This window comes from Microcaecilia unicolor, chromosome 8 (genome assembly GCF_901765095.1).
Source record: "Microcaecilia unicolor chromosome 8, aMicUni1.1, whole genome shotgun sequence".
NCBI lineage: Eukaryota > Metazoa > Chordata > Amphibia > Gymnophiona > Siphonopidae > Microcaecilia > Microcaecilia unicolor.
The window spans coordinates 246,871,807-246,893,795 of NC_044038.1; the positions used below are offsets into that span (position 1 = coordinate 246,871,807).

Below are 21,989 nucleotides of genomic sequence, written 5' to 3' on the forward strand. Positions count from 1 at the left end.
GGGGGGTTGCCTACAGACCTCAGATTGGGGACAGGAGTGGTGAAATTGAGGAACACAATAATTTTTTGTTTTAATGCAGGTCCCAGCCCAATATTCAGGCGGGGCCCAACATAAAATAAGTGGGTGAATTTAAATTCAACCACTTAACTTTTGCAGGCATCAGCTGAATATTGCTGGCGTCTGCATAAGCCCTGGCTCCTTCCCAGTGCTGCCCCCTGGCCGGCCCACTTTTTTGGGGGCTGATCAGAGGTGATATTCAACAGCGTTCCCCGTTTTAGTGCCACTGAATATCGGTGGTTGGTTGGCGACAGGCAATTTAAGTGGGCTGGAGAGGCTCTTGTCCACTTAAATCGCTTTAAATATCAGCCTCCTTGTTACTCAAATCACTCACCGCTGGGGTATGGGCTTGGCTTGCATGGTTCACTTGCTGTTAATTTTAAGCAGATGTTAACTGTTATCAAAAGTCAATTAGTTAGTAATCACTTACACTCTCCTTGGTATCTGGCTCTGCAGCAACATTAAGCACATTTTTTCTCTTCCTGCCTGCTATGGTTATAAGTTGCAGACTGCCTGGATGTCACCACAGGTACCCTGAATTTATTCCTGTCTCCTTCTTCCCTGGACTATATAGGGTTGGAGAGGTTCCCCATACCTTCTGCCACGAAACTCCTAGCCACCTGCCTGGGGCTACCCCACAACCACTTAGAGGATCTATCCCAGCACAGCTCAGGTCTGCCTGCACCTGCCGCTTGTGCTTTACACTAGCACCCTCCTCCCACCGACTGGATCACAACTGCCTCTGAGCGAGTATCCCGCTCTGACAGTGATTTCTAGTTTACTGGAGGCCACACTCCCAGTGGTTCCGCAGTTCCAGAAAGCACTCACCCAACACACCAAACCACCAGGATTCTTTATCAGTCCAGACAGGCAGAGGCAATAAATTGAAAATTGTTTATTGTCTTAAAAAGTATACATCAGCAAACAATAACAGGTAACGAATATGGATCAATTATAAAACTATCTAAACATTTATTTACTTTCTAAAATGTACCTGGGAAGATCAGGACATATAACTGTTCACAGAATTTTCAAATATAACTGATCACAGGGCTTCAGCAAAGAGATCTTTCTCTCTCTTCCCCTTGGCTGAAACTGGGGCAAAAGCCAGTATACTCTAAATAAATTGAGCTCCTGGGCCAATCAGAGCCCAGAACCACAAGTTTGCAGACTGCCTTTCTAAATGGCTTAAACAAAGAAAACAGCCTTGGTTGTGCAGCAGCTTCAAAACATAAACATGCACCTCCTGTTCGCCAAACTAGAGAAATACACTTCAGGAAATACCCAAATACGCTTTACAGGCTTAAAACACACTGTTTCTGTCATACCTTCCCATACAACAAGCCAGCAATGGGGTTTTGGGTCTGTTACTTGTCCCTTGAATCTTTGCTCCTTTAGTAAGTGCCTATTAGTTCCAACTTGTGGGAGTACGACAGGCTGATTCTGCATTCAGGATTTCTGCATCAGGCTGGACAGGAGCGATCTTCCTCTTGGCATGGGTAAAAGGTAGGAGATGGAACCAAAGACAAATATGGCAGGAAAAACAAGGAGCTTATAACCATAGGAGGGGGGGGGGAGGTCATTGCTGCCACCAGACCCTTCCCCAAATTATCATAAACCTTCCTATTGTTTCCATCAATTCCAGAGGCTTCTATCCTCTCTGGAAGGTTCTAGTGTGAACATGTGACTTCCCGACAGGTACTAGAACAGGAAAAAACCAAAAACAGGTTCACAGAAAGGCCACAAATGAATCTGACTCCAAGCAGTCTACCTGCTGAGTGGAGAGAGGTTCTAGAAATGAGAGCAGAGATAAAACGCAGGCAGCTTCTTCCTATTGGCTATTAGGGTTGCCATAGGCCAGCAATGGAAGCACTAACTTAATGGACTGAATGAACTGTGCACAGCATAGAGAATTTAAAACAGCACAAACTGCTGTTAAAATTCTCATAACTGGGTCTGAATCCAGACTAGAGAGCTGCACAGCTTCCGTCCCCGCGGGAATCCCGCGGAACCCGCGGGATTCCCGCGGGGACTGAGGCAGTTTCCTGCGGGGTTCCCGCGGGGATGGAAGCAGTTCTGCGGGGTTCCCGCGGGGACGGAGGCAGTTCCCTGCGGGGTTCCCGCGGGGATGGAACCAGTTCTGTGGGGTTCCCGTGGAAGTGTAAGCTGCACCTGCACCAGCCTCTCATCTACCAATACCAATTTATTTGAGTGCTGTCTCCTCCTCCTCTTCTTCCTTGCTTTAACAGCATAAATGTGGAAAGTCTTTCATTAAGGAGGTGGTAGAGTCACAAATGATGACGGAATTCAAAAAGGCGTGGGATGAACACAGAGGATCTCTAATTAGAAAATGGAAGTTATATAAAAGCTAACCTTAAATGGCTGCATGTGTGTGTGGATATGTCAAGTGACACTTAGATGGCGACTCTGGCTGTGATGAACTAGGGCTGATACCTGGCAGACTTGTATGTTCTGTGTCTCATACATGGCAATCTGGTGTAGGATGGGCTGGAAAGGGCTTAGACAGCAACTTCAGTGGCTGGAACATGAGGACAGTGCTGGACAGACTTTTACGGTCTGTGTCCCACAAATGAGAACATGAATAGGCTGGAGTGGGCTTCAATGGCAACTCCAGCAGTTGGAACATAAGGATGGTCGCCAGATAGGACTTCTGTGGTCTTTGTTCTAGAAACACGAAAGAAAGACCATAATCAAGTATATATATCACACTCGTTGATTTAATGATGAATTGATCATGAGTGTGACTATTGGGCAGAGTGGATGGACCGTTCAGGTCTATTTGCTGTCACTTACTATGTTACTATTAATCCTCTTTGCTCCCAGGCTGGTGCACAGACCTCAGCTCTGACACAGGCACGAGAATCAGATGTCACCTGACCTACTGCGCGTGCATGTGGCGGCCTCTCAGCACACACTGCCAGTGAATCAGAGACAATCTTACATGTGTGCACCAGAGTGTTCCAAGTTCCAACTTCCATCCTTCCTTGCCTACAGTACTGTGGCTCAAATCCAGAAAGGGAGCTGACTGGAATTTCTTTTAATGTACTATTAAATTCTTGCGGGGACGGGTGGGGACGGGTTTGGGATGGTTTAAATTTTTGCGGGGATGGGTGGGGACGGGTAAGATTCCAGCAGGGACGGGCGGGGATGGGTAGGATTTCTGTCCCCGTGCAACTCTCTAATCCAGACTGATCCAAGCCAGTTTCTCTCTCTTTTAGTCCATCACTGAATAGGATGTTTCATACTGTATCTTTCAAGCCTATCCTGGTCAAGGTTGTTCTTTAGCAGAGGATGTGCACTGCCCTTTTTTAATGCCCATTAGAGAGGAGTTCACAATTTTTGTGGCCCCTTCTATTTGGATTGCTTGTCACAATTTGGCTTCCGATCGTCACATAGTATGGAAACATTACTGCTAGTTCTAGCCAGGGCCGCCGAGAGACTGGGCCCAGGGCAAGGCTGCCCCTGGGGCCCCGCCTCTGCTGTCCACCACCGGGCCAGGCCCCCCTGAATTCAAATCATAGCGCCTTACCTCGACCCTCGCTCCATGTGAAGAAGCGCAGCAGCGGCAGTCTGCAGATCACCTCCCTTCGGGCCTTCCCTCCCTGTGTCCCACCCTAGTCTGACGTAACTTGCGTGAGGGCGGGACAAAGGGGGAGGGGAAGGCCCGAAGGGAGGTGATCTGCAGACTGCCGCTGCTGCGCTTCTTTCATACGGAGCAAGGTCGAGGTGAGGCGCTATGATTTTGAATTCAGGGGGGCCCAGTCCAGTGGTGGACGGAGGGGGGCGGGTGGAAGGGACTGCAGTGCTGGGCCCCCCAATGGAAGCCCGGGCCGGGGAATTTTGTCCCCCCCTGCCCCCCTTCGGCAGCCCTGGTGTTATCTACATACGTCAAACACCCACCTATGCAAAAGTGACCTAGTAATTCTTCTCCAATTCGATATATCAGCGGCGGTTTGATACAGTTGACCACACATTGCTACTCGAACGCCTGGATCAGAAGGAATAACAGGGACTGTGCTCAAATGGTATCAGTGAATTCCTTTTAAATCGAGCTATTCTATCAAGAAAAAACAACCAACTTTCCAACTACTAGATTTCCTAACTGTGGGGCCTGCAGGGATCTTCCCTCTCAATGATCCTGTTTCAATACTTTTGTCATCCCCTTGCCTCATACACCTGGGACTTAATGAACTACTATTATCCTATCCAGTACATCATCAAACAAAGATCCAACTCAGTCTGTATGCAAATGGTAGGACTGCTGTTAGCACCTTGGACCCTGATCAATAAACGGAAACTGAATGTGCAAAAAAACAAGGTCCTGTGTTCCAAAATGAGGGATTTGAGGGTCCTATCGTCAATATCTTTCTCCAATGGTCAAAAGCTTTACAGTTGAATCTGAAATCAGAGTATTAGGGTCTTGCTTGATTCTTCACTCACCGTCTCTTCCCATATTAATCAGCATGGATTCAAAATGAGACAGCTACGACTAGTCAGGCCATCTTTGACCAAAAAGCCTTCTCACTACTAGTCCAAATGTGTACTCCTACCTCACTTGGATTACTGTAACGTTCTATTATTGGTGTTAAGTGTTAATATCAGAAACAACTGCAGCTCATACAGAATACAGCTACAAGACTAATATACTGATTGAATAGATATACTAGTGTTGCAACACAGCTAAGGTAAACTGTACTGGCTTCCCATAGCAGAAAAGACTCAGGTTCAAAGTTGCTTGTTTAGTTTTTAAAATCTTACAGGCTTCACCTTCTGAACTGCTGACTAAGACTGCTTTGCTATATCTGGTCCAGTCTAACAGACTGAAGAATAACTAATGCCAGCATCACCATTTCAAAAGACAATTTGAAATCAGAAGATTTTCAGCTCTCTATTCCCCGTACATGGAGTCAAAATATGGAACTCTCTACCACTACCAGAAGAGAAAACAGCTACCCTCAGCTTGAGGAAGAGGCTAAAAACCTTTCTCTTCCAAAGACTGCTTCATAATAATCCATCATGACTTCTACTTCCTAGTACCATCTCATAGGACACGACTCTGTGGGTGCTGTGGGTGCTTGAGCACCCCCAATATAGAGAATATTAATTGAATGTGTCCAGGAGGGGTTATTTCCACTGGGCTTAGCACCCCCAATATTTTGAAACGTTGGCTCCTATGCCATCCATTATCCTTTCCTTAATGTTTTCAGTCTCATGCATTACACAAATGGTCTCTAATGTTTCTCATACCTCACACTAAACACGATCTGCTTTTGTCTCACCTACAATGTCAACTTTACTGAACCCTGGAAAGAGGATATTAGCGGTATGCAAGAATTGAATTATTGGAAGTAGTAGAGCATAGACTGTCTCTTTCATGTTCAATGTACAGTGCTGCATACATTTAGTAGCGCTATAGAAATAAGTAGTAGTAGTATGGCAGAGCAGGGACTGTCTCTAATGTGATTAGTGTACAGCACTGCGTACGTCTGGTAACGCTATAGAAGGGATAGTAGTAGTAGAGCAAGGACTGTCTCTTATATGTCCCATGTTGTCAGCCGCTCCTTCCGGTCGCGTAATTGTCTCTCTCCCTTATCCGTGCTGTCTGCTTCGATCCACACTCGTCCGTGCAGTTCGCTCTCAACTGCCAACCAGTTCCACTAGCAAGGCGGGGCAACACAGTTCAGCTTGTTAGTCTTTAAACAAAGTTCAGTAGTTAGGCTTTAAACACAGCCCAGCTTAGCCAGACTTTCTCTCCAAAGTTCAGCTAGCCCAGCTTTCAAACACAGTTCTGCTAGCTGGGCTTCAAACACAGTTCGACTAGCCAGGCTTTCCAACAAAGTTCAGCTAGCCGGGCTCTAAACACAGTTCGGCTAGCCAAGGCCTTCCCCCCACCGCCTTCTTCAGCAAGGCCTCAAAACAGTTCAACTTAGCTAGGCTTTTTACACAGCACGGCTTAGCCAGACTTTAAAGATCCACCACCCTCATTTGTCAACACTTTACCTCTTGACATCCACCCGCTGGATCTCTCCTGACTATTATTCTTTTCTTGATACTTTTGGGCTCCTCTAGAAGTCACTCTTCTTTTCCAGCCACTTCCTCTCCCACCTCCATTTCCTTTTCCACACCTTCTCCTCCTACCTGCTCCAACTCCTCCCATTCCATCCCCTCATTCTCCACCCCCTCCCTCAGGTGTTCCACCCTCTCCTCAGCTGATTCCATCTCCCAATCAGCCCCCTCTCCTTTCCTCTCCTGCAGCTCAGGTACTCGTTTGTCCTCCTCTCTCCTATTCTTCCAGGCAGTCTGAAATCTGTGTTCTCTACGCTCCTGCCTCCTCCCCTCCCGCAATGCATTCTGGGATCTGTAGTTTTTCCACTCTGGATTTTCTCTCTTCCCCCCTGCATTCTGGGCTACTACTACTACTATTTAGCATTTCTATAGCGCTACAAGGCATACGCAGCGCTGCACAAACATAGAAGAAAGACAGTCCCTGCTCAAAGAGCTTACAATCTAATAGACAAAAAATAAATAAAGTAAGCAAATCAAATCAATTAATGTGATCGGGAAGGAGGAGAGGAGGGCAGGTGGAGGCGAGTGGTTACGAGTCAAAAGCAAAGTTAAAGAGGTGGGCTTTCAGTCTAGATTTAAAGGTGGCCAAGGATGGGGCAAGACGTAGGGGCTCAGGAAGTTTATTCCAGGCGTAGGGTGCAGCGAGACAGAAGGTGCGAAGTCTGGAGTTGGCAGTAGTGGAGAAGGGAACAGATAAGAAGGATTTATCCATGGAGCGGAGTGCACGGGAAGGGGTGTAGGGAAGGACGAGTGTGGAGAGATACTGGGGAGCAGCAGAGTGAATACATTTATAGGTTAGTAGAAGAAATTTGAACAGGATGCGAAAATGGATAGGGAGCCAGTGAAGGGTCTTGAGGAGAGGGGTAGTATGAGTAAAGCGACCCTGGTGGAAGATGAGACGGGCAGCAGAGTTTTGAACCGATTGGAGAGGGGAGAGGTGACTAAGTGGGAGGCCAGCAAGAAGCAGATTGCAGTAGTCTAAACGAGAGGTGACAAGGGTGTGGATGAGGGTTTTGGTAGAGTTTTCAGAAAGAAAGGGGCGGATTTTACGGATGTTGTAAAGAAAGAAACGACAGGTCTTGGCGGTCTGCTGGATATGAGCAGAGAAGGAGAGAGAAGAGTCAAAGATGACCCCAATGTTTCGAGCTGAGGAGACAGGGAGAATGAGAGAGCCATCAACAGAAATAGAAACGGGGGGAGCGGGGGGGTGGGTTGGGGGGGGGAAAATGAGAAGCTCGGTTTTGGTCATATTTAATTTCAGGTGGCGTTGAGACATCCAGGCAGCAATGTCAGACAAGCACGCTGAAACTTTGGTTTGGATGCAAGGTGAGATAACAGGGGTAGAAAGGTAGATTTGGGAGTCATCAGCATAGAGGTGGTAGGAAAAGCCATGGGATGAGATTAATGAACCAAGGGAAGAAGTGTAGATAGAAAAGAGGAGGGGACCAAGAACAGAACCCTGAGGTACGCCGACAGGCAGAGGGATAGAGGTAGAAGAGGATCCACCAGAGTGAACACTAAAGGTGCGGAGGGAGAGGTAGGAAGAGAACCAGGAAAGGACAGAGCCCTGGAATCCAAGTGAGGACAGGGTATCGAGAAGTATGCTGTGATCGACAGTGTCAAAAGCAGCGGAAAGATCAAGAAGAATGAGGATGGAATATTGACCTCTGGATTTAGCCAGTAATAGGTCATTGGAGACTTTAGTAAGCGCAGTTTCGGTTGAGTGGAGAGGGCGAAAACCAGATTGTAGTGGGTCAAGAATAGCATGTGAGGAGAGAAAATCAAGGCAGCAGCGGTGAACAGCATGCTCAAGTAATTTGGAGAGAAAAGGAAGGAGGGAGATGGGTCGGTAATTAGAGGGACAAGTAGGGTCAAGTGAAGGCTTCTTAAGGAGAGGTGTGACCACAGCATGTTTAAAGGCAGCAGGGACAGTCGCAGTAGAAAGTGAGAGGTTGAGAATGTGACAGATAAAAGGAATAAGAGTAGGAGAGATGGCATTAAGAAGGTGGGTGGGAATGGGATCAGAGGAACAGGTGGTACATTTTGAGGAAGAAAGGAGAAGTGTAGTTTCCTCAATAGTAACTTCAGGAAAGGAGGAAAGGGAATGAGGGAAGGAGAGAGAGGGGAACGGACTAGTGGAGGGAGAGCTGGTAAGGTAGAGAAAGCAAGGTTTATCTTTTGAACCTTGTTGTGAAAGAATTCAGCAAGGGTCTGAGGAGATAATGAGGGGGGAGTTGGGGGGAGGGGGCACCTTGAGGAGAGAGTTCAATGTGGTGAAGAGAAGTCGAGGATTAGAGGCAAGAGAGTGGTCAGTTGGATATAATAATCCGTTTGGCACGTAAAAGAGCAGAATTGGAATGGAGGTCAGCATGATCTTAAAGTGTAAGAAATCAGCAAGGGCCCGAGATTTCCGCCAGAGGCGTTCGGCGGAGCGGGTACAGGAACGTAGGTAGCGGCTATTAGAAGTCAGCCAAGGTTGGGGTTTTGTACGCCTTTACAGGGGCGGGTCATCAAAGGTGCAAGAGTGTCTAAGGCAGAGGATAGAGTATTGTTCTAAGAAGAAACAGCCTCGTTGACAGACGTGGATGGTGCCACAGTAGAGAGGAGGTTTGAAACATGGGAGGATAGAGATGAAGGGTCAATATCGTGAAGATTCCTAGATAAATTAGATAGGATAGGACGGGACTGGGAGGGAGGAGATTTAAGTGTGAAAGTTATAAATGGTGATCAGAGGAGGGATGATCAGAGGCAAGGAAACTAGAAGGTGAACAGTTGGAGGAGAAGATGAGATCAATGACAGTGACCATTTTGATGAGTGGGGGAGGTGGAGCATAGTTGGAGATTAAAGGACGACGTTAAAGCGAGTAACTTGGAAATATAAGAGTTGGAAGGATCATTAGCAGGAATATTAAAGTCACCAAGGATGAGAGAGGGGGAGGAAGGATCATGGAAGAAGGCAAGCCAGGCGTCAAAGTCACTGAGAAAGGATGAAAGGGACTTATCAGGGGGACGATAAATGACCGCTATTCGAAGAGGCAGAGGAGAGAAAAGGCGGATAGAGTGGACTTCAAGGAGGAAAAACAGTGCTCTGTGGCTTCTCTGATTCTCACCAATGTACAGCGCTGTGTACATCTAGTAGCTCTATAGAAATGAAAAGTAGTAATAATAGTAGAGCAGGGACTGTCCTCTTTCGTGTTTAGTGTACAGTGCTGTGTATGTCTAGTAGCGCTATAGAAGTGATAAGTAGTAGTAGTAGAGCAGGGACTGCCTCTTACATGTTCACTGTATAGTGCTACGTACCTCTAGCTAGTAGCGCAAGTAGAAGTACTAGTTTGGGTGTAACTGCTAATTGGTTCCAATTAGCACCACTTAAGGCCATTTCTGGCCTATTATTTCTCATTATCAATTAGCTCCTCATTATCAAATGAAGTTACACATACGACTGACCTTATTCCATAACCTGCTAATTTCCACATTAATCCCTAGATTCTATAGATGGTGCCCAGATTTACACCGTAATTTAATTGAATAATGAGCTCAAACATCAATAACCCCGAAATCTCAACCAGCATCCAGACCAATGTATCAGCCTGCCTATCTGATATCGCTGCCTGGATGTCTCAACGTCATCTGAAACTTACACATGGACAAAACCGAGCTTCTCATCTTTCCCCCTAAACATAAGTACATAAGTAATGCCATACTGGGAAAAGACCAAGGGTCCATCGAGCCCAGCATCCTGTCCACGACAGTGGCCAATCCAGGCCAAGGGCACCTAGCAAGCTTCCCAACGTACAAACATTCTATACATGTTATTCCCGGAATTGTGGATTTTTCCCAAGTCCATTTAGTAGCGGTTTATGGACTTGTCCTTTAGGAAACCGTCCAACCCCTTTTTAAACTCTGCCAAGCTAACCGCCTTCACCACTTTCTCCGGCAACGAATTCCAGAGTTTAATTATACGTTGGGTGAAGAAAGTTTTCTCCGATTTGTTTTTAAATTTACTACCCTGTAGTTTCATCGCATGCCCCCTAGTCCTAGTATTTTTGGAAAGCGTGAAACAGACGCTTCACATCCACCCTGTTCCACTCCACTCATTATTTTATATACCGCTATCATGTCTCCCCTCAGCCGTCTCTTCTCCAAGCTGAATAGCCCTAACCTCCTTAATCTTTCTTCATAGGGAAGTCGTCCCCATCCCGCTATCAGTTTAGTCGCCCTTCGCTGCACCTTTTCCAATTCAACTATATCTTTCTTGAGATGCGGGTGGACCAGAATTGAACACAATACTCAAGGTGCGGTCGCACCATGGAGCGATACAACCTGTTTTCCATACCTTTCCTAATAATACCCAACATTCTATTCGCTTTCCTAGCCGCAGCAGCACAGTGAGCAGAAGGTTTCAGCGTATTATCGACGACGACACCCAGATCCCTTTCTTGGTCTGTAACTCCTAACGTGGAACTTTGCATGACTTAGCTATAATTCGGGTTCTTTTTTCCCACATGCATCACTTTGCACTTGCTCACATTAAACGTTAAACTTGCTCATTAAACCCACCTCTCCTCTCCCCCCTTTCTCTATTTCTGTGGATGGCACTTTCATTCTGTCTCATCAGTTCGTAACCTTGGTGTCATCTTCCTCTCTCCTTCTCTGCTCACATTCAGCAGATTGGCAAAACCTGTCGTTTCTTTCTGTATAACATCAGCAAAATCCGTCCCTTCCTCTCTGAGCACTCTACCAGAACCCTTATCCACACTCTTATCACCTCTCGCCTAGATTATTGTAACCTGCTTCTCACCTGCCTCCCACTTAGCCATCTCTCTCCTGTTCAATCAGTCCAAAACTGTGCTGCGTGACTCATTTTCCGCCAGACTCGCTATGCTCACATTAGCCCTCTCCTCAAGTCACTTCACTGGCTCCCTATCCATTTTCGCATTCAATTCAAACTTCTCTTGTTGACCTATAAGTGCATTCACTCTGCTGCTCCCCAGTACCTCTCCACTCTTGTCTCTCCCTACGCCCCCCCTCGGGTACTCCGTTCTGTGGATAAATCTCTCTTGTCTGTCCCCTTCTCCTCTACTGCTAATTCCAGACTCTGTTCCTTTTATCTCGCTGCACCTCACGCCTGGAATAGACTTCCCGAGCCTGTACGTCTAGACCCGTCTTTGGCCGTTTTCAAATCCAGGCTAAAAGCCCACCTCTTTAACGCTGCTTTTGACTTCTAACCACTACTCACTTGCCCTGTACCCTTTTATCCCCACCTCTTTAATTCCCTTACCTCTTAGTTGTTCTGCCTGTTTGCCTGTCCTGTTTAGATTGTGAGCTCTTTGAGCAGGGATTGTCTTTTCATGTATGGTGTACAGCGCTGCGTATGCCTTGTAGCGCTGTAGAAGTGATAAGTAGTAGTAGTAGGGTGTCCACAGCCAATTACTGATGTCAGCCATTATAATTTCCATCTGGCTGCGCTGGGCACCTATCTCCCATCGTATGGATCTCTAAAGGGGGTGTGGCCATAGGAGGGGCATGGGTGTGTCAGGTGGCCTGAAAAGTTGCGCACAGGGTTATGGAAAAGTGACTTAGGTGCCAGCATTTATACTAGGTTTCAGCAGGCAGAAGTTCTGATTAGGGCATGGGAACCGATGGTAAGTGTTATATAAGAGGCACACACCCCTTATACAATAGCACTGATTTGTTTCCCTGCCCATCTTTGAGCGTCATTCATAGAATCTGGCCCTGATGTCCATCTTTATAGAGTCTGGGAATTTCTGTGTATGAGGCCAGAACTAGCAACACATGGATTCTGCTGCAGAGCTCAATGGACTTCTGCCACTGCAGCTGCTATTCTGCTGTGTGTGAAAAGTCAAGGACAACCTGTTTGTTCTTTGTACTGGCTCAAACTGGCCTGAGGTTTCTTGCCTGAATTTTCACATTTCATCTTTGATATATTGCATATAATAAAAAAAAAAACATCCAGGTAGTTTTCAACACTACTGCTACTCCTTGTTAAGAGTGCTACTCAATGTATGCAGTGCTGTACACATTATATACAGGTACTTTCTCTCAGGGCCGGTCTTAGCAAGTGCGAGGCCCTGTGCAGACCAATTTGGTGGGGCCCCATCCTAGCCCCGCCCCCACCCTAGCTCCGCCCCATTCATAAGATTATTCCATTTTTAGAATTTTTTTTTTAATGAAATTTCAAATAAAGACAAATGAAGCTAAACTTGTACAAAAAAACTGATTGAAATAATAAGCACAATGCTATCATCATGAAACCTCCCCTCCCCAGAAATTATTCAGTTCAAGTCCACTACAATTAGTAGTTCCAATTCTCATAACAAAGGAGAAAATAAGGAAAAATATTAAGAAAAGATCCAGCACAGTGCTACAGTGTACAAGGTATGCCAGGAATGCTTTATCTGCCTATGGTTGGAGAGAGGTTGAGTGACTCGATCCGGTCCCGGTCCGGGTCGGAGCGGAGGCACGAGGCAGAGTTGAGGCACGCTGAGCGGGGCCCCCTTAGGCGCGGCACTGTACAGTTTAACAAAGGACAGTCCCTGCTCAAAGGAGCTTACAATCTAATGGGCAAAATGTGTGGTCAATCAAAATGGGGCAGTGTAAATTTCCTGAATTCCTCTTATGCCTCTATTTTTTGGTTATGATAACCAGGGCTTTTTTTGAGGGGGTACTGAGTACTGGCACCTTTTTCATTGTCTGCTAAAATTGACTCATGGTCCCCAAGTTTTAATGAAAGAGCTCAGGCTCTACACACCAATTCTCCCTTTTCATAGATTCTGTGACTGGTTGCAGGGGGCCTGGCTATTGTGGGGTGGGTCCCTCAGTGATCACCCGACCCCTGAAAGGTGGTCTGGCATTTGAGTACTGGCACCTTTTTTTTCCTAAAAAAACAGGCACTGATGATAATAATAATGATATTTCTGTATAAAAACAATATCAAACGCAATGGGACACACAAGCAACCAACTGGAACAGGCTTAGACTATTTACAGGTGCACTCCTCTGGCGCACTGACAAATCTATTTTTGAACATAACCCTCCCATTAAGAGAAAAAAAAACCCCCTCCACTATGAACCTCCCACGTAGCCTAGTGCTTTCAACAGTGCTTGTTATTGTGTGGGTGTCACCACCAACTATGGCGGCTGCGCGGAGGAGACGGCTTCAGCTTTTTGACGTCACACACCGTCTCCTGGGCACCAAAGCGAGGTTTGCGTGCTGACCTACTTCCTTTCTCAGGTCGCGCGAGAGTCCCTGCGCCTGTGTCTGGGCCACCCCGTTGTTATGTGCCAGAGGCGGCGGACGCCATTTCGGAGAGTCAGGAGTTTGAGCGGAACAGGACGTTTATTTTGAGCGAGTTCGGTGTGTTTTTTTTTGTTGTTCTCTGATGTAGGCAGAGGCAGGGCGCTGTCACCAGTGCAGCGGAGGCTTTTTCTGGTAACGCAGGAATTTTATTTTTCTAGAGAGATTCTGATCCTCGCTCGGACTCGGGGTAACGAAGATCCGAGAAACTCGGGCAAGGCCGCGCGGCCTGTGTGCAGAGACCCAGGAAGTGAAGCCCGTGGAAACCCCACCTCAGGTAACGAAGCGCTCGTCAGAACATGAACGACGACGGCGATTGCTTAAAAGTGGTTTTATTTAACTAACCCCAAATGAGTTTACCAGCAGGTGCCGGAGTCCAAATAAGCGCTTGGGAATGAATTAGTTAAGAAAAGAGCGCGCGCGTGTGTGTATAAATAATATCAGGGCTAAACGAGCGCGCGCGCCTGGTGTGGGTGGGGGGGGGGGGGCGGGTCCTGCATTGTATCCGCTCGTGTGCGAATGTGACGTCAGAAAGTCCTTCCGATGACGCGTCCCAGAACGTCACTTGCTGAAATGCAGTGTGTGTGTGTTCAATCACCTTATCCCCAGCGGATGGTCGAACATCACTAGTTTAATTTCTTGCTGCTGCCTTTAACGGCTCTATGGGTTGGGTAACGAAGTAAGGCACAAAGAGGATTGCTCGCTGGTCATAAACTAAAAATGAATTTGAGTGATTGCAATATGGAGAGGAAATAAGAATTTTCATACTTTATCACTGTTCCAGAACATCTCAGTTCTAAGCAATCTGCGGTGGTTATATAAAATGTTTTCTTTGGTGGGGTGTATTTGCCTGCTCTGGAGCCTATGCAGAAACCTTCTGCAGGCAGCAGTGTCTGGTTTACAAAAGGTAGTAGGTACGTGTGTTATTGGGCGAACGGTGCAGAAATGGGTTTGTGCAGGAGTTGGCTCGCACTGTAGACAAAGGCACACGATAATATTTAAAATAAAAGAAGTAGGGTAGTATCTAGTCTACCTGTATTAAGGTAGAAAAGTTAAGCCCCTCCCCCCCAAGATATCCTCTTTCCCTGGCAGTTCAGCAGCGCACCCCCCCCCCCCCAATCCAAGCATTAAAAAAAATATTCCTGGTGTCTACTGACATCCCCTTTAAAAAGCAGGACTGATACCCACTTGCTTCTGCCTCCAGCGCCTTCATCTTGGAAAATGGCAAGGTCATTTGGCCCAATAAGAGAATTTGTCTTTCTTTGGTAGTCTCCGCACAGAGTGACCTCGCTCAGTGCATCCCAGGATGCCCTGGGGGGGGTCAGGCACCGCCGTTTTCAAAGATGACCTAACCATGACTCTCTGACTCAACACCCCCACTTATCACCCCTACCACTGCAATTCCCCACCCCTAGCTGTCTGTTTGTCTGTCCAATTTAGATTGTAAGCTCTGTTGAGCAGGGACTGTCTTTTTCATGTTGATTTGTACAGCGCTGCATAAGTCTAGTAGCGCTATAGAAATGTTTAATAGTAGTAGTAGTATGGTGGTGCCAGAGGCAGGTGTGTGAGCATTACTCCTGCTTCCTCAGGGTATAGTGAGGGGAGGGCTACTAGACACCAGGTATTTTTTTTTAATGTTGGAAGCAGTGGGGGGAAGGTCTGGTTGGGGGGGTGCTGCTAGATATCAGGGATTTTTATTGTTAGGGGGCATCAGTTTTGGGGAGAAAAGTGCCACTAGACTATCTGGAGTGAGGCAGAAACTACGCTTGCGAGTGTAGAAGCTAATCACTGTTCATGCACTGACAGAAATGGGGGATTGAGGAAGTAATTTGCATGCTCATTGTTTGTTTCATAACCGCGTTATATTTTCTTTTGAATTTTGTGGTAAAGTTGCACGCTTGAGTGATCAGCACATGGTTCTACTGTGTCGTTTTCTGCATCAGTCCTCAGGTGGGGAAATGGGACTGGATATACCGCCTTTTCTGTGGTTTTTGCAACTACGTTCAAAGCGGTTTGCATAGTATATTCAGGTGCTTATTTTGTACCAGGGACAATGGAGGGTTAAGTGACTTGCCCAGAGTTACAAGGAGCTGCAGCGGGAATTGAACTCAGCTCCCCAGGATCAACATGTGCAGCACTAACAGCTAGGCTACTCCTCCACTCCATGCAGAAAGCTGTGAATTAGAACTATGTTAAAGCTTAACGCATGATTTCCTAAGCCGTGTGTAAAAAGATGATTTGTGCCCAATACAGTAAACCAAATAGTATGAAAATATGCTGCACACAAAAATATGCAAATAGAGAGTACTGGCAAGCATTAGATGCTAGGTTAGAATTTAAGGTGTTAGTGATGGTTTTTAAGGCTCTTCATGAGGAAGCTTTTGTCTACTTGACTGTTTTATTTTGAAATGAAATTAGTTTTAGAATTACTCCAAATTGCTGCTTCCATAGCGTCCCCTCAGATCAATCCAGAGACTGGTGGGTTATGCCCCTCCTCTAGCAGGTTAGATAGAGAGAACTCAGAAGTTTGCCTCAACTGAGCATGTGCAGCCATTCTAACTTCAGTATTCTCTCTATCTAGCAGGTAGAAGAGAGCATACAGTGCAGCTCTGTGGAAAAGACTCCTATCCCATTCCCTCGGGTGTGTTGAGATCTTTCTGGGGTTGAGGTGCTGTGGCACAGCTTGGGATACACCTGGTGGTGCCAGGTCCCTACCCTTCTCCCCCTGTCAGCCTGAAGAAAGGAATTGGCTGTTTAGTCTCCTGTCTCTTTAATAAAAAAATAAAAAAAAACCTCTAAAACGTTGAGCCTGATGGGCTCCCACAGCATTGTTGTTTTCCTATTGCTGAGAAATTGCATTTCAGCTTGCTGGAACGTGAGTAACACTTGGGGGAAATCAGATAGGGCTTTGGTTATGTCTGTGCCGTTAGAGTCAGTGAAGTGATGCGTTGTGGATCGTAGAGGTCGGCGTTGGGGTCCTGGGAGGCTTGTTTAGGAAGCACAGGAAAGGCTATTACGGAGCCAGAGGACACGGGGTAACCGCTGAGGCATCGGGGGGACCCGAAAGAGTTTGGCAGGAAAACTTACCTCTGCGTCGACGCGCGCCTCCGCCAGCGCCATTTTTTCTTTGGGGCCTTCGGAGCAAGGCGTGGGCTCTCTGGCAGTAGCGATGCCTGAAAATGGAACAATATTGAGCCCAGATCCGGTGGTTTTGGGTGGTTTTTCCCCAGAATTTGTTCTTTTATTACATAACGCGTTTTTGCTCCGTTCCGGGAGCACGCTTCAGCCGCCGGCCATGTTGGATGGGCCTGTTTCCTCATGCCCGGATATTCCTCAGCAGCCTTCAAAAAGAGCCTGGGTGTTGCTAGAGGAAGCGGGCGACGTTTCGAGTCACTCAGACTTCGAGGGTGACCCGGGGTCAGGGGACTCGGGGGCCTGAGTCCATGGAAGAAGGTGGTCTGCCCGCGGCTAGATTGTTTAAGAAAGATGAACTTCATGGGCTTATAGGTCAGGTGTTTAAAGTATTAAACTTATCGGCTCCTGATACCGCTATTCCGCTCGCGGTGAGCACGTCTATTATGTCAGAATTAGAGCTCCGTCGAGGTATTTTTATATATTCATGAGGCGATGCACGTGCTCATCAGGGCGCAATGGGATTTTCCGGATGCTAGTCTTCGAGTGACGCGGGCGATGGGCAAGCTTTGTCCTTTGCGACAAGAGGACGTAGATTCCTTGCATTTGCCCGCTGTTGATTCTTTGATTTCAGCGGTGGCGAAAAAGACGGCTTTACCCGTGGAGGGTGGTGCGGCGCTCAGGGATCCGCAGGAGAAAAAGCTCGAGGCGGCGGTTAAGTCCTCTTTTGAAGTGGCTGCCTTATGTTTGCAAGCCTCGGTTTGTGGGTCTTATGCGGCTAGAGCGTGTCTTTCCTGGGTGCAGAAGGCGACGTCCGCGGATGATCTAGTTGATGTTCTCCCAATCCTGGAGTCAGGGTTGGCTTACTTGGATGATCTGTATGATATTCTTAGAGCCTCCGCTAAGGGAGTTTCCCTGGCAGTTTCGGCTACACACTGGATTTGGCTATGATATTGGGCAGCTGATTTGCCGTCTAAATCTCGCTTGGCCCGTTTGCCCTTTAAGGGAAAATTGCTATTTGGGCAGGAACTGGAACAGATTGTTAAGGATCTTGGGGAATCCAAGGGTCGACTGCCAGAGGACAGGTCAAAGTCACAGGCTAAAATGTTTCGCCATGGTTTAAGGAAGCCATAAGGTATAGGCCTGGTAGGGTCGGAGGTTTTCCTAAATCTCGATTTGTACAGAAACAGCAGCAACCCTTTCGTCAGGAGCGCAGAAGCCAGCCTCAGGTTTCCAGAGGTCAGACAGGAGGCAGAGGTACACAATGATGGGGCCCTGGTCCAGTCCTCTCCGCCGATAGGAGGACGGTTGTCCCAGTTTGGGGAGGAATGGGCCAGGGTGGCTACAGACGTGGATTCTGGTTGTGATAAGTCCGGGTTACAAGCTAGAGTTCGCTCGTACCCTGCGAGACAGTTAGCTCGAATCTCCTTGCAAGTCTGCAATAAAGTGCGCGGCAGTAAAGGATACCTTAGCAGAATTGCTGCGGTTAGAAGCGGTGCTATCAGTGCCAGCGGACGAGGTAGGTCTTGGTCGTTACTCGTTTACTTTGTGGTTCCAAAAAAAGGAGGGACCTTTCGTCCAGTGTTAGACTTAAAGGCGGTCAACAAGGCCCTGGCAGTGCGTCATTTCCGGATGGAAACTCTTCACTCAGTGCTAGCGGCGGTACAGCCGGGAGAGTTTTTGACATCCCTAGATTTAAAAGAGGCCTACTTGCACATTCCGATTTGGCCTCCTCATCAGAGATTTCTTCATTTTGCAGTGTTGGAACAGCATTTTCAGTTCAGGGCGCTGCCATTCGGGCTCGCCACAGCTCCTCGCACATTCTCAAAGGTAATGGTGGTAGTAGTGGCCACTCTCCGTACCAGAGGGTTTCAGGTTCACCTTTATCTCGATGATTGGTTGATCCGAGCTCCCTCTTATGCAGGGAGTGTGAAGGCAACTCGAGAAGTAGTAGTTCTTCTGCAGTCTCTGGGCTGGGTGATAAATTTTCAAAAAAGTCATCTAGTCCCAACTCAGACATTGGAGTACCTGGGTGTTCTCCTGGATACTGGTCGAGACAGAGTTTTTCTGCCGGGTCAGAGACAGTTGAAATTGTCAGATCAAATTTCCCACATTCTTCAAAGGACGGCTTCAAGGGCCTGGGATTATGTTCAAGTGTTCGGGTCCATGGCATCGACTCTAGAAGTGGTGCCTTGGGCTTGGAGTCACATGCGTCCGTTGCAGTGGCATGTTCTCAGCCTTTGGTCTCCCCTGTCCGAGGACTATGCGATACAGATTCCGTGGTTGCCACAGGCTTGTTTTGCTCTACAGTGGTGGCTACGACCGGAGAATTTGCTTCGGAGTATGCCGCTAGCCACTCCGAATTGGCAAGTGGTGACGACGGATGCCGGTCTGTCGGTTGGGGAGCTCACTGTCTTGGGTATACAGCTCAAGGGACTTAGTCACCAGCAGAGTCCAAGTCGCAGATCAATTTGCTGGAACTTCGAGCGATCCGGTTGGCGCTTTTGGCGTTCGAGATGTTTCTCAGGGGTCGTCCGGTTCGAGTCCTCTGTGACAATGCAGCGGCAGTAGCATATGTCCATCGCCAAGGGGGAACGTTGAGTGCTCCTCTGGCGAAGAAAGCAGCAGTGCTTTGCCGTTGGGCGGAGAGTCATTTGATGATGTTGTCGGCAGCCCATATAGCAGGAGTTCTAAATGTGCAGGCGGATTTTCTCAGTCAGAACCGTTTGGACGCCAGAGAGTGGGAACTTTCTCCGTCGGTCTTCCGTCAGGTGATGGATCGGTGGGGAGTTCCTGTGATGGATCTGTTAGCGCGGAGGTCCAACGCCAAAGTGTCCCGGTTTTTCAGCAGGGGCAGGGAGTTTGGGTCCGAGGGCATAGATGCTCTCCTTCAGCCATGGCTGACGGAACTTCTCTATGTTTTCCCTCCATGGCCGATGGTCGGACGCACGGTGGCTAGCATTTCTCGTCATCCGGGTGCGATAATTCTGATTGCTCTGGATTGGCCCAGGCGTCCATGGTATGTGGACCTGATACATCTTCTGGTAGACAAGCCGTTTTATCTATGTCGGTTTCCAGACCTTCTCGTGCAGGGTCCAGTGGTAATGGAGGATCACTCTCCATTTGCGATTACGGCTTGGCTATTGAAAGGTCGCGATTGAGGCGTAAGGGTTACCCGGAAGCAGTTATTAGGACGATGTTGCAGGCTCGTAAGCGTTCTACTTCCACCGCGTATGTCAGAGTATGGAGAACGTTTGTGTCTGAAACTGAACATGGCCAAGACCGAACTTCTTGTCTTCCCACCCAAACCCACTTCTCCTCTACCTCCACTCTCTACCTCTGTTGATAACACCCTCATCGTCCGTCTCATCTGCCCGCAACCTCGGCATCATCTTTGACTCCTCCCTCTCCTTCTCTGCGCATATCCAGCAGATAGCCAAGACCTGTCGCTTCTTCCTCTATAACATTAGCAAAATCCGCCCTTTCCTCTCTGACCACACCACCCGAACTCTCATCCACTCTCTCGTTACCTCTCGCCTTGACTACTGCTACCTACTCCTCACTGGTCTCCCACTTAGCCACCTATCCCCCCTTCAGTCCGTTCAGAACTCTGCTGCACGTCTTATCTTCCGCCTGAACCGATACACTCATATCACCCCTCTCCTCAAGTCACTTAATTGGCTTCCGATCAGGTACCGCATTCAATTCAAGCTTCTGCTACTAACCTACAAATGTACTCGATCTGCAGCCCTTTCCTTACCTCTCAACCCTCATCTCCCCTTACGTTCCTACCCGTAACCTCCACTCTCAAGACAAATCCCTCCTTTCGGTACCCTTCTCCACCACCGCCAACTCCAGGCTCCGCCCTTTCTGCCTCGCCTCACCCCACGCGTGGAACAAACTGCCCAAGCCCATACGCCAGGACCCCTCCCTGCCCATCTTCAAATCTCTGCTTAAAGCCCACCTTTTCAATGTCGCCTTCGGCACCTAACCTCTACACCTCTACCCAGGAAATCTAGACTGCCTCAACTTGACATTTCGTTCTTTAGATTGTAAGCTCCTTGAGCAGGGACCGTCCTTCTTTGTTTATTTTGTACAGCGCTGCGTAACCCTAGTAGCGCTCTAGAAATGTTTAGTAGTAGTAGTCTTGGTGTGATGGGGCGGGGATTTCTCCCCAGGCAGCCTCTTTGCAGTCCTAGCCTTTTTGCAGCAGGGTATGGGCAAACAGTTGTTGTTGAGCACTTTGAAAATTCAAGTGGCGGCTTTGGCACGTTTTAGAGGCCGCTTGGGGGAAACCGTTTTTGGCCTCTCACCCAGATGTAGTTTCTTTTCTCCGCGGGGTAGGACACGTGAGACCTCCGCGAGTTCCGGTAGTTCCAGCTTGGAAGTTGAATTTGGTACTCAGGGCCTTACAGCGGTCGCCGTTTGAGCCTCTGGCTAAGTCTTCTTTGAAAGATCTCACCTTGAAAACAGTTTTTCTGGTAGTGATGTCGTCGGCTCGACGGGTGTCGGGGATTCAGGCACTGTCGTGTAGAGATCCCCTTCTCCGCTTCTCGGAAGCGGGGGTATCGGTTAGGACGGTTCCATCCTTTGTGCCTAAGGTAGTCACTCTAAGGCCACGATTTCTTGATGGCTTAGGGAAGCGATTGAGTCGGCGTACCTTTTGATGGAAAGATTTCTCCTCTTCACATTAGATGGCATTCCACTAGAGCTCAGGTGGTTTCGTTTGCTGAGGCCTGTCTGGTTCCGGTGGAGGACATTTGCAAAGCGGCAACTTGGTCGTCGCTACATACTTTTACAAGACACTATCGTATTGATGTGGGTGCGCGTCGGGATGCAATTTTTGGGGTGTCGGTTTTAGCGGCCAGGTTAGTACAGTCCCACCCTTGATGAGGATTGCTTTGGTACATCCCACAAGTCTCTGGATTGATCTGAGGGGACGCTATGGAAGGTAAAATCATGTCTTACCTGATAATTTTCATTCCATTAGTCTCTCAGATCAATCCAGAGTCCCGCCCTGGGATCAGTTGTCGCGCTATCCGATTCGGTAAACTTAAGTCAGTTTGTTCACGTTCCGGTTATTGTTGGACCAATTTGATGTTAGTGTGATTTTCTATTTAGACGTTCTATTTCATAGCAGCTTGGAGAATTCTCCGAAAAGTTTGGCTGCTCTGTCAGAGGCAGGAGACTATAGTTTAATTTCCTACTGCTTTGGTATCGTATACTGAAGTTGGAATGGCTGCATATGCTCAGTTGAGGCAAACTTCTGAGTTCTCTCTATCTAACCTGCTAGAGGAGGGGCATAACCCACAAGTCTCTGGATTGATCTGAGGGACTAATGGAAAGAAAATGATCAGGTAAGACATAATTTTACCTTGGTTGCTTGTTTTTTTTC

General features: G+C 47.7%; 1 protein-coding gene across 3 annotated transcripts in view; it reads left to right on the forward strand.

The window, feature by feature from the left end:
* The first annotated feature begins 13,440 nt into the window (after positions 1-13,440).
* Positions 13,441-21,989, forward strand: part of RBM39 (RNA binding motif protein 39) — a 229,584-nt gene continuing 221,035 nt past the window's right edge. For 2 of the 3 annotated variants that reach the window (XM_030211135.1, XM_030211138.1), the window contains exon 1: positions 13,441-13,739. The gene's annotated coding sequence lies outside the window, so the exon portion shown is untranslated. The remainder of the gene's footprint in view (positions 13,740-21,989) is intronic. The other variant, XM_030211136.1, reaches the window with a different exon arrangement.